This window comes from Helianthus annuus, chromosome 11 (assembly GCF_002127325.2).
Source record: "Helianthus annuus cultivar XRQ/B chromosome 11, HanXRQr2.0-SUNRISE, whole genome shotgun sequence".
In the NCBI taxonomy this organism is placed as follows: domain Eukaryota; kingdom Viridiplantae; phylum Streptophyta; class Magnoliopsida; order Asterales; family Asteraceae; genus Helianthus; species Helianthus annuus.
The window spans coordinates 61418561-61430518 of record NC_035443.2 but is presented as its reverse complement, the minus strand read 5'-3'; the positions used below and the strand labels follow the sequence as shown (position 1 = coordinate 61430518).

General features: G+C 36.6%; 1 long non-coding RNA gene across 4 annotated transcripts; it reads right to left on the bottom strand.

Annotated features, from left to right (window-relative positions):
• Positions 1-7547: 7547 nt before the first annotated feature.
• On the bottom strand, positions 7548-10588 carry LOC110868300. 4 transcript variants are annotated; one of them, XR_002552345.2, is made up of 4 exons: positions 10397-10588; positions 8107-10181; positions 7919-8017; positions 7548-7850 (listed from the first exon to the last, which is right to left on the bottom strand). It is a non-coding gene; the product is annotated as an uncharacterized LOC110868300 (long non-coding RNA). The 4 variants fall into 4 exon arrangements; XR_002552343.2 differs by having other exon boundaries at positions 8107-8247; positions 10397-10577; XR_002552342.2 differs by having other exon boundaries at positions 8107-10579.
• Between the last annotated feature and the right edge of the window lie 1370 nt (positions 10589-11958).

Here is an 11958-nt window from a genome sequence, read left to right as displayed (position 1 = left end):
ACTAGAATATAATAAGGAAATTTCCCATCAAGGTTCGGATGTCACTCCTGACTTGAAGGTAAATCTCGTGCAAAATGCAAACACTGGTTAACAACGTTTTCAAAGTATCAAGTGTATATTGTATCAGCCTTAGGAAAGGCATTGTAAGCTTAGCAGGAAAATGTGCTGCTAGGAAGCAGATACGGTAGAATGCATAGGTCTTAAACAACAGATAAGAATCAAGATTCCTAGAACAATAGACTAGGGCAAGTATTCCTACTTATCCTAATTCCCTATAGTTATGGCTCTAATACCAATCTGTCACACCCCAACCGATGGCGGAAACATCGAGGTGCGGCACTAAGCATTCAGATTGCTGATGAGATTCCATAACACTAGATATTTCAATAGATATAGATTGATTCAAAATAGTCTAACAAAATCCACAATCATAAGTAAATATCAAGTACATCATCAAAATTGTTTCAAAGTTTCTAGATTTAACTAAGATGTGCTTCTAAGCAGCATCCTAGCAAGTTTCATGAGTCCTAGCATCCTGTCAGCCTGCAACATCTATTAAAATAGAGTCAGTACAAAAATGTACTGGTGAGTATACAAGTTTGAGTATATAGCATAATAGATTCAAAAGACTCATATCCACAATGTAAATGATAACAAAATAGTTTCAGCCGTGCTAGTGTTCGCAGTCCAAGTGATAGCCCAAGTGTCCCGATGCTTTAGTGTTTTCCTAAGAATCAAGGAAAACTAGAATCCTCCTAACAATACCCCCGAGAATAATGGGGAGGTGCATCTCCTATAGCGCTACTATTGTTAAGGCGGAACTACACACTATGGATTAAACGTTCACGTAGCACAAAGAATCAGGAATCAAGAATCACAAGTTTCACATACACATAGGATAGAGTTTAGTTTCAAAAGTATCAAGTTTCATAGTTTAATAGAATACATGTTGCATCCCAAAGTTTAAAACAAAAAAGGATCGAGTATACTCACAGTGATTCCTCATAACTCATGTCAAATGGTTCCTTAAACTCAGATGTCAGACAAGGAATATCACAATACATGAGTCATGAATGTCTAGGGAAATACCACACTATCAATTACATAACACATGCAAGTAATACATGAATTCATATTGTTGTGCTAAACGTGCAATCCCATGCAATTTCATACGTAAGTGTTCACTAGTTATGCAGCGCAACAAGTAAACGAGAGACGAACCTTGCAGTCTGGAGCTGAGTGTCATGGTCGTATTCACGTATTCAGAACTGTTCGGTTATAGTCTGGTTTTATGAAAACGTTTTTAAAACCAAGTTCACTATAACCAGTGGCTCTGATACCAAACTGTCACACCCCCAAAATACCACATGCGGAAACTCCGCGGGACGTGTGACGTACCAGGATCTAGCCACCAATCACATTTAACCCATAACAATATCTTAAATAAAAACTTTCATTCAATAACATAAAGTATTACAAAACGTTAAACTTAATTCATTGTATACAGCGGAAGCATAAATCACTTGTTAAGCGTTTCATAAACCACGTGTTCAAAAACCATTAGACTTGTGTTGCAATTCCATGTATGTCGACCCATGACCACTCCAGCCTTCCAGACAGCAAGTTCCCAATGCTATAACCCTATAGACCTGCAAGCATGCAGACAAGTGTGTCAGACGATGCTGGTGAGTTCACAGTTTTTCGAAAACGTTAGTTACCAAGTGTTTAATCCAGTTTGTTAACAAATCCGAAAGTAATGTTGATAATATCTCGATACTGAACAAGATGGCTCCTGATGTATGTTTTGCCCGTTCCCTAGTGCTCCTATCAAAGCACTGGGCATGACTGGGTCATTAGTTCACACCCGTCCTCTCCCGTACGGGGTGAGGGTGCCAAACTTAAGTAGCGCTACCAACTAATACCCCGCTACCTCTCCGGTAACAAAAAGATGGGACATAAGAGTGATAGAGTGAGATTATTATCCAACATCGGCAGTTTTACCCAAAAGACTTATCCCTCCCTGGGATACCCACTAACTGTCCCAACCATCGGGACGCATGCTCAAGAGTAGTGAACTCACCTTAGATTTTCTCGGTATTTAACAAGTTACTTCACCCGTTCCAAGTCGGTCAACCAACCCTACCGTGGTTACCAAAGACAATCAGTATTGTGTTCACACATATCACGTATCTAACGTACATGTTGCACAAGTAGCAGACAGGTAAGACACATGTTCTCATACAAGTCATAACCGTTAAACATGCAACCCATTGTTCTATAGCGTTTATCGTAAAATCACATAACGAGTGTTTTATTCCAAGCCAGTCCACGCCCCATGTTTATGACACATATCAACATTCACATATATACTGTTTGTTCATACAGGTTAAGTCCAGGTTAACACTATTACCATGTAACAGATAGGCTTTTCTAATTCCAACTACCCTATTCACCACAGTTTCATTCTACCTTACACAGTTTCACTTAACATCATACACATTATATGGTTCATTAACTAATCTGACCAAGCATCCTTGACAGAAAATCACAAGTGACGAGACAGAAAATCATACACATCCTATACGTTTCGTCGGGGCCAGGTTATGACGAAACTCATATGTTTCGTCGGCATGTTTCATCGAGCTCACTTATGACGAAATACTACTAAGTTTCGTCGCCCTCATCAGTTGCTGAAACAGTTACAATTTACCAGGAATTAAGGGAATCCATTTACTCACTCAAACAGTTTCCGTTTATGCATTTATTCGATCAAATCATGAGGTTATTCAATGATTCTTATGAACCCTAATCAACTTCCAACCATAACAACAACCTATTCTATCATCGAATCATCTATTAAGTTGCACCAGATCATTCAGCTCCCTATTAACATGCAATCATCATGTACCCTAGTCATTCACTAGCACTTTTCATCATCAGTTAACATCGAATCCAACATGTATCATATATCAATCAATTTCAACAATCATTAATAATGAACAGTTTCAACACATCGAACAATCGCACTTAACATGAAGTCCATCATTAATAATCAATCAGGATTAACCAACATCTAAATGATACCCTAAATCAAAAACATAATATAACCAATCACATACAAAATACCCGAATCTATTCATACACATATATAACACTACCACCCCTTTAACAGGCTAATCGGCCCACAAATAATCATCGTAATAGCGACATCCAAATTCACATTCATACACATAACATACTCACCTTAGAACATACGTACACATTCTTTGTTAATCAAGCACACACATAAACAAGATCACATAAGGTTTACTCTAATCAAAATAACATTACTAACCATGTTGGGGCGATCGATCGACGATGCAAGCTTCTAGAGTATAATTACCGTCGACAGAAAGCAAGTGAGTAGTTCTAGGGTTTTGCTAACTTTCAACTTACATACGGTTATGCGAATACACGTTCTTATAACCTAGACACCTTTGGGCTTCACATGGGCCAAAAGCCTATTCCGGCGAAACAACCCCACTGGACGAAAGTCCAGTGTTTCGTCCTTTGAAGAGAGTGACGAAAGTCATCGCCGAAGAGGAATAATGGCAAAATTCTAGAGTTTCGTCACACAGGGAATGCATGTGATAAGTCTATCTAAGTCTTAACCAAACAATAATACAAAACACCAAGCATACACCAAGCATGAACAAGTTACCATACAACGAATTATGAAAACACTATGCAAAACAAGTAACGTGTCGAGTAAGGACCTTGAAACCCGGGTTGTCACAACAAGTCTCCAGACTCTCGTTCAACCAAGTCTCAAGTTTCACGAGTCTCAAGAGTCAAGCACCCAAGTATCAAGAGTCAAGAATCTAGATTCCAAGTATCAAGAATCATAGTTTCCAAGTATCAAGTATCAAGAATCATAGTCCATAATAATCAAGTATCATGAATCAAGTCTCATAGTGTTAAACATCAAGAATCAAGTTTCAAGTATCAAGAATCTAGTATTAAGAATCAAGAATCTAGATTTAAGCATCACAAGTATCAAAAGTGTCAAGTATCACGTAGCTTAGGGACTAAAATTGACAATAGCTAAAAGTCTAGGGACGCAGGTGTTACAGTTGAGGCTCGAGCTTGATTCGATTAAAATTCGAGCTAGCTCGGCTCGGCTTGAACTAACAAAGAACCACAAAATTTACTACTTAAAAAGCCCTAAAAAATATCTTCATAGACTAAGGGCCATAATTGCAATTTAATTTAAGCAAATGGCTAAATACGCAAGTATAATTAGTTAGCTCACCTTGTACATTGTCTTTACCTTCTTTTATAGATGAGATACTTTCTTAGTTTTTGTCTTCTTAGCGATATGGGACAAAAAATGAAGAATGTAAACCTTATCGAGGCAGCTCACGAGCCAAGCGAGCCCAAGCTCGAGCTCGGCTCATTTATAAACCGAGCTGAGCTAACCTGTTTACAACCGAGCCAATTTCGAGCCGAGCTTTTTTCCAACTTTTTTCGAGCGAGCTGCGAGCCACGAGTTTTTTGAACACCCCTAAGGCTGAATCACCACTTTACAATGAGATACCAATAGACTCTAATGTAGTGTCTAATCAGGGCAGATCAACAACATAACAAACAAAAGATACAATCCTTTTTATACTACCCCTTCCAACTATAAACTATTGAAATCATATGTATTTGCTTTCTTTGCAGCCTGATTCACTGGGTCAAACTCGAGCGTCTTCAAATACGCAAGCATACCAATTTTATCCTTTTCCGGACCCGCCCACGACAACGTTTTAGCTACAACATGTACAAACCATATTTTAAGCCACGTGGGAAAATAAAAAAAAGTAGCAAGATCGGTTGTGTATCATGTTAATATGGGTCGATGAGGTTGGACTGACCTAAAGCTGTTGGCCAAAATTTATAATTTTTTAAATAATGTATATTATTTAGCTATCCATAATAAAAAGATATTTGGTGGTTTTATGCATAAAACCTACAATTCGACAACTTTTGACCCGTTTCCTTTCTTAGCTAGTTTCTTTTTAACTTTTTTAACAATTTGAGATGTTAGCATGACCTGGAGCGAGAAGCAACCCATTCACTGGTGTAAGGGCCAAAACTGTCAAGTATATACTTATGGAGTGGAAAAGCTTAGTCAGTGATTCCAAGCTGCAAATCCAAATTCTCTGTTGGACCAACGCATTCTAGCAGTTCAACTGGAAGATGCGAATGCACAGGGCCGTCTCCGAAAATGTTCGAAAATCTTTAGGCCCTCTACGAACAGAAAATACAGGCCTGTTAAATATAAATTTTTAAAAAGAATATATATAAAAAAATATTTAAATATATAAAAATGAATTAATGTCAATTGAATCAACACCAATCATTTAATGTAAGTTGACAAAATTATGCAATTAATGTCATTTGCATTTAATAAATAGATAAGAAAAAAAAAAAGAAAAACAAAACTGAGGACGTTTTGGATTAGAACCCGTGTCTTCTTATTGTTAAAGTGACTTTCAAACCACCAAGTGCTTCAGGATGATATTTTTCCGATTCATTATGTATATATTCTAACTTTAGAGTGTAAAACTAATACATAAACAAAAAAATTTAGGTCTCCGATGGGTTTAAGCCCTGAGCCGTCACCCATCCCGCACACCCTTCGAGCCGGCCCTCTAAATGCACCAAATACACACATAGGCCCTCTAAATGCACCAAATACACACATATTTAGTTGAATGGATAAAGGGTCGAAATATACTTGTATTAGTTATCTTCATTTATACCTTTTTTTTTTTTTGTCATAGAAAACAATTATGTCAGGTTAACAGGTTCAAAACAAAATATCCAGTGATTTATCAATGTAAAAACTAAACTTCGAACTTTTAAGAAATCAGTTAAAAAAAGATGTGTCAAATGAGCCAAACACGTCAAACACGCCGATATTCGTTCAAAGTGCACTCAAATGCATAGAAATGTAGTAAATTTCTTTATTGAATAATAAAAAGTTAAGTTTGTAATAATACAGTTTTTATAGCCATATTTAGCATATTACTTTTTATGAATTTAAAAAATGGATAAGAAATTTATTTGCTTAGCATATTATCTTTTTATGAATTTGTAAATGGATAAAAAATGCATTTGCGGGTTGGCCCAACCCAACCCATATCAACCCGCACTTAAAAATTACCTTGTTGAGAGACCGCATCATCAATTTCTGTCACACCCGCAAAATCAGGGTTGGGCGTAACAACTAATGACCGGTATCTTCATTGCACAACAGAAGTATAATGCTAAGATTTCTATAAGTTGAACGCCTGCTAAGTACTCGAATCCCAAAGGGTTCTCCTATTCCAACCGTGCCATAGTTCATATGTGAAACCTGAGAAAGAAAATGCTAAAAAGTCAACATAAAGTTGGTGAATTCATAGTTTGTTTGAAAAAGATTTTGAAATAAATTTTTTTGGTAACCGGTTTACATAATGTTGAGAAAACCTAATAAACCACTTTTCTCGGCATATCTTTTGAAAACTTTGTACTTGTAAACCGTCGTTGTTCATGTAAGACAAAGACAACATGACCGCATGAGCCTGGAACCAACCTCGAGCTAGTGAGTGCCTCGCCAAACCGTATACTCAAGACGGTAGACTAGCAGCCGGTTATAGTTCCGAAATGTAGCGAGAACTTCACTATACAATTGTAAGGACCCTACGACCCTTAAGGTTGAGTAGAGGACAATCCAGTCCTTATGTTTGTAGGTAGGACAACCCAGTCCCTTCATTTGTATGTAGGACAACCCAGTCTCATCATTTGTATGTAGGACAACCCAGTCTCATCATTTGTATGTAGGACAACCCAGTCACTACTAGAAAACATGGTTTTTATCATGTAATTTTTTGTTACAAAATGGTAGCAATTTCCTTGTCACCAGTTTACCACCAAAAATACGGTGACAAAAACACCTGTGTCAATTGCCCTAATGCCACCAAATAGCCACCATTTTTATATTTTGCTACCTTATTTTTACCACCACAAAATTGGTCAAAATTATTTGTCACCGCTTCATGTTTACTACACTCCGCCTTGTTTGCCACCGAGTTTGCCACCAAGTTGTGGCACGTTTTCATACCATTTAGCCACTGATATTGCCACCATTTACCGATATTGCCACCATTTAGCCACAGATATTGCCACCATTTAGCCACCATTTTTTACACAATTTGCGAGTTTTGATACCATTTAGCCACTGATATTGCCACCATTTAGCCACCATTTTTTACACAATTTGCGACGGAGTTGTGACCGCCTTGGTATAGTTATTTGCAACCATTTGCTACCATTTATTTGCTACCATTTACTAATTACTAGAATATTGGTTTGGAATATTTTTTTTCTCCCAGCTAATTTCATCAAAATTACATATCAATAAAACTACAAATAATGTAAAAAAAGTCTAATAAAATCCCAAATTATATAAAACATCTCGTTTTCAAAAGTATATAAAAAATATGAACTTGTCAAATGAGTTTACAACATGTATAATATGCCTAAAATAAAAAAGAAAGGTTGGATACAATTTCAATAACTTAGATTGCGCGAAGTCTTTAAGTGAATTGTTGATTACTAAAACATAAAAAACACAGATAGTCGGCTCAAACAAGACACCAAGTAACAATGCACGCTAAACAAAAGCGAATATGTGTGGAATGTTTCATGAACACGCATGCTCTCTACGCATCATATCGTTATCGTTATGGCTTCCATCTTTACACCTAAACAAAAAATATAAAACATCTCTACAAAGAATTTCTCCCAGGTACATCCCCGAAATCGTTTTTTTTATACATCTGTCAATATTATGAGTTAATAACAACATATATGGTGTATCAGGAAAAGCATATGCAGAAACAATCACCTGTTGACCTGGGTTTAAGCTTTCTATATCCAATGCAGTATCATACTCCGTCAACGGAAGATGTGACGAGCTGAAGTTACCCCACTCCATGTTTATAACCTACACAACAAATGAAGTTCGATATAGATATATTCACCAAACTTATTAATAGAAAGGCTGTATTGTGGTCAACACCAAAAGTGGCTCACCATCTCTCCTGATTTAGGGGGCGGGTCGTGCCATTTTGGTATACCCTGGGCTTGTTCAACAAGCTGCATTTGTACCGGTACCCATAATTACAGCAATGGCAATGTCGTTGTTGTCGTATCTACCTCTTGCTAATGTTCCAACTGTATCATTCAACATATGAGAGAAAGTGAAAATTATAGTGTGTTACTGTGGTGAACATTAGGAGACTAAATTACAATGCAAGTAAATGAGGATTTTAAAATTAAATTGCTGGGCATGGAAAGTGGAAGTAATATAGAAAAAGAACGGGTGAAAACAGAAATTCATAAAAGGAAGTGAAAAAAATAATTGTTGGGCAAGATAGAAAGAGGGAGATGTTTTACTGCTCACAATAAGCAGAAGATTGGAATAGAAGCCAACAGAAGAGAACTTGAAACACTTATACTAAACAATAATAGAAAACAAAAGAAGCCTTGCGAAAAATAGAGACGGGACTGGGACTACAGAAGCTAATTAAAAGAAGGCTAAAAATGCAATAGTTATGGTGTCAGGTAGTCACGATGAAACCATCGCTTCATGTGTACCCCCCATTACCTTTTCGATTACTATTGAACCCAAGTAAGCTATCAACTAATACATACCAATAGACTATATTTGCATTTATATATGTATCGCTGTATAACAGCTCGATAAAGAGCTGAGTTATGCCACTTTCCCCTCTGATACACAGAGATTGGCTTATAATCCTTAAATGAGAAACAAAACGACATTATGATAGAAGCATCTAATACAAAGCCAACAGAATATACGTGAATTTATATATGTAATTATGTATCATCGTATTACAGCTCAGTAAATAAGTGAGTTATGCCACAGATGTTTGCTTATATACCTTAAATTCAAACAAAATAACATGATGCACATCAAAGAATCTAATACATAGCCAACAGGCTACATTTGTATTTATACATGTATCAGTAAAGAGCTGAGTTATGCCACTTTCCCCCATTCGATGCGCAAATGTTTACTTACAAGTTACAATCCTTAAATGCAAAACAAAATAACATTATCCACATCAAAGCATCTAATACAAACACAACAAAAAAATCGACAATAAGGTTTGTTTAACAAACATATACTCATAATCAAAACCAAAATACATCCTTCTCCAAGCAGCATCCAATATATGCATATATCTATCAAGTAAGGCAACATCAACAAGATCCCCCTAATCAATATACAAAAACAAAACTATATTCATATCAAATAAAAAAAAAGTACTTTTTTAGCAAGATCAGATCTAGGGTTGACCAAATTTCAACCACGCAGAAACTGAAACCAATCCAAACAATCTCGTATCTCTTGATTGATGTCTAATTCAACAGATACAACTAATTGACCGCCTCAAAAACAGTAAACCGATGACGATGATGAAGAAAAAAGTCGACAGATGCAGAAATAGATACTAATTTGACAACAAAAAACACAAAAACAAAGCAATTGTTAACTAATAAGATTACCACCACGACGACGTTTAAGACGATGAGAATACGAACGACCGGAATAAGAAGAGGTAGCCAAAGGAGGAATAATAATAAATTCGAGCGAAAGCATCGAAGGCATTGTCTGATGCTCTTCAAGCCCTAATTTTCTGAACAAAAAGAGATTAGCCTCCAAACCCTACACGATTCGCTTAGATCTGAAGGAGGTGATGAGTTTGGATCCACTAGAATTAACACCTTCCGGTCCACTCGATCCCGAAACCGCCATATCCTCTCGACGATTACCGGCAGATGATGAATATAACCGATGAATCAACAAATACGTCGTTCCTAGAAAAGGAGAAGTAGTTCAAAGGCGAAGGTTCGATAGTGTAGGTGAAACTATGTCCACATTGTTACTTCTAGTACTTTTGTTGGCTATATAGTCAAGTCCTATGACTCCTATGCTACTCACAGATGGTCTTACAGTGTCCTTAACTTGATAAACACGGTTGTTCGATTTTGAACAAGTATTATACATCCGACGAGTGATCAGAAACCTAATTCCAGTCATAGTGTATGCACCGAACTGAAACCCTAGCTTGCACAGAGAGCTATATACCTAAATCAGTCAGTCAATCATAAAACATAAACGAAATCTGAAATCTATTATTCATAATGATGATTTCAGTTAAATTAACAAGTATGATTACGCTATACAAGTTTTGAGATGCGAGATTGAACTAGTAAACAACAAATTTTCTTGTAAAACACGATTTAAGTTTTACATTTTGAATATTTTTAGAGAATTTTTGAAATTAAAACTAACTGGATGAAAGCGTTGAATAACACAGAAAGAAGAAGAAGAAGAAGATCTCCGGTTGATTTACTCGGCGTCACGGCGATGAGTGATGCACACGACGGTGAGAATAGGCGGAGCTGGTTGTAGCATTTTCTGGGTTTGTTGTTTGGGATTGTGACTGTTTAAAACAAATTGAAAGTTATAATCAACAAATTGAATGTTCAATCAAAACCCTAAATAATGAGCGGGATATTAACCCGCCTAGTTAAATTTGGGCTTAAAATTTCATTTTGTCACCGCCAACATGGTAGCAATTAAAAAAATACACGTATATTTAGGATAACGTAGGGAAGTTATTCTTATTGTTTCACGAATCTGTCACCAAAAATAGATGGTGGCAAAATTTTCCACCGCTTTGCTACCAAACGATGCTGAGTACGCTTAATTTAAATATCCGTGGGAAATAGGTGGCTAAATTTGCCACCGATTTTTTTTTGTAGCAAATTTTGGTGACAATTGCCAAATTTTCTAGTAGTGAGTCCCATCGTGTGTATGTAGGACAATCCAGTCCCTAATTGTAACTAGGACAGTCCCGTCACTAGTCATGAAACTCATGCATGTTTCAAAAAACGCGTATGTTTTTGTAAAACTGGTATGTTTAGCCTAAACCTTTCATAAACCATTTATATTAGTTGGAATTCGTTTGTAACATGGTTTAGAAATATGTAATTTTGTTCATCGAAATAATGTATGCTTTTGCAAAATTTGCATATCTTTCCACCCCCGAAAACATTTATAAAGCACTGGATCGATGACGAACATCAACATTGAACTTGAACAAGACGTGAAACAACATAAACATAGAAAATGGAAAAGAAGATATAGAAGAAACTAATTCATTCATAACAATTAACACATATTACATACCGAACAAGTATAAATCATCTTCTATAAGCTGGTTTATATCACAAAGATCTAAACCCTATCTTTTTCTCACTAACACGTAGTCTCTCTCTCACTAGAATGTGCACACCCAGGAGGCTTTGAAAGATTGCACAAAGCTTGCCATAATCTATGCTATACAAGTATACAACACATATATATAAACTTGGTCCTAAACCCGGACAAAACACATTGTCCGGACACAAAAAAAATACAATAATTTGGAACAACATATTTCCGAAACAATAACATATTAAGAAATCCGGAACATTAACCCAGAATACTGGATAACCCGGAACATTAGAAGTAGTTCGGAACGCCTGATAAACCGGAACTTTTGATAATTTTCATTATCGTTGACTTTGACTTGGATTTCTGCTTTGGTTGACCAGCAGTGATAAAGCGATAGTTACCCGACAGGAATGCACTTACAGACTCAGACTTAATGGGTTGTTCTTTTACCAGACACTCTCGCACCGGATACCTCCTTCTCATGGAAATCAAAGAAACAATCGGTGGTTTCTTGATCATATGCCGAAGCTGAGTATCAGGCAATGGCTACAACCATTAGTGAAATCTTATGGTTTCGATGGTTACTCACTGAACTTGATGCTGTACAAGCAGGTCTGACTCCGTTGTTTTGTGAT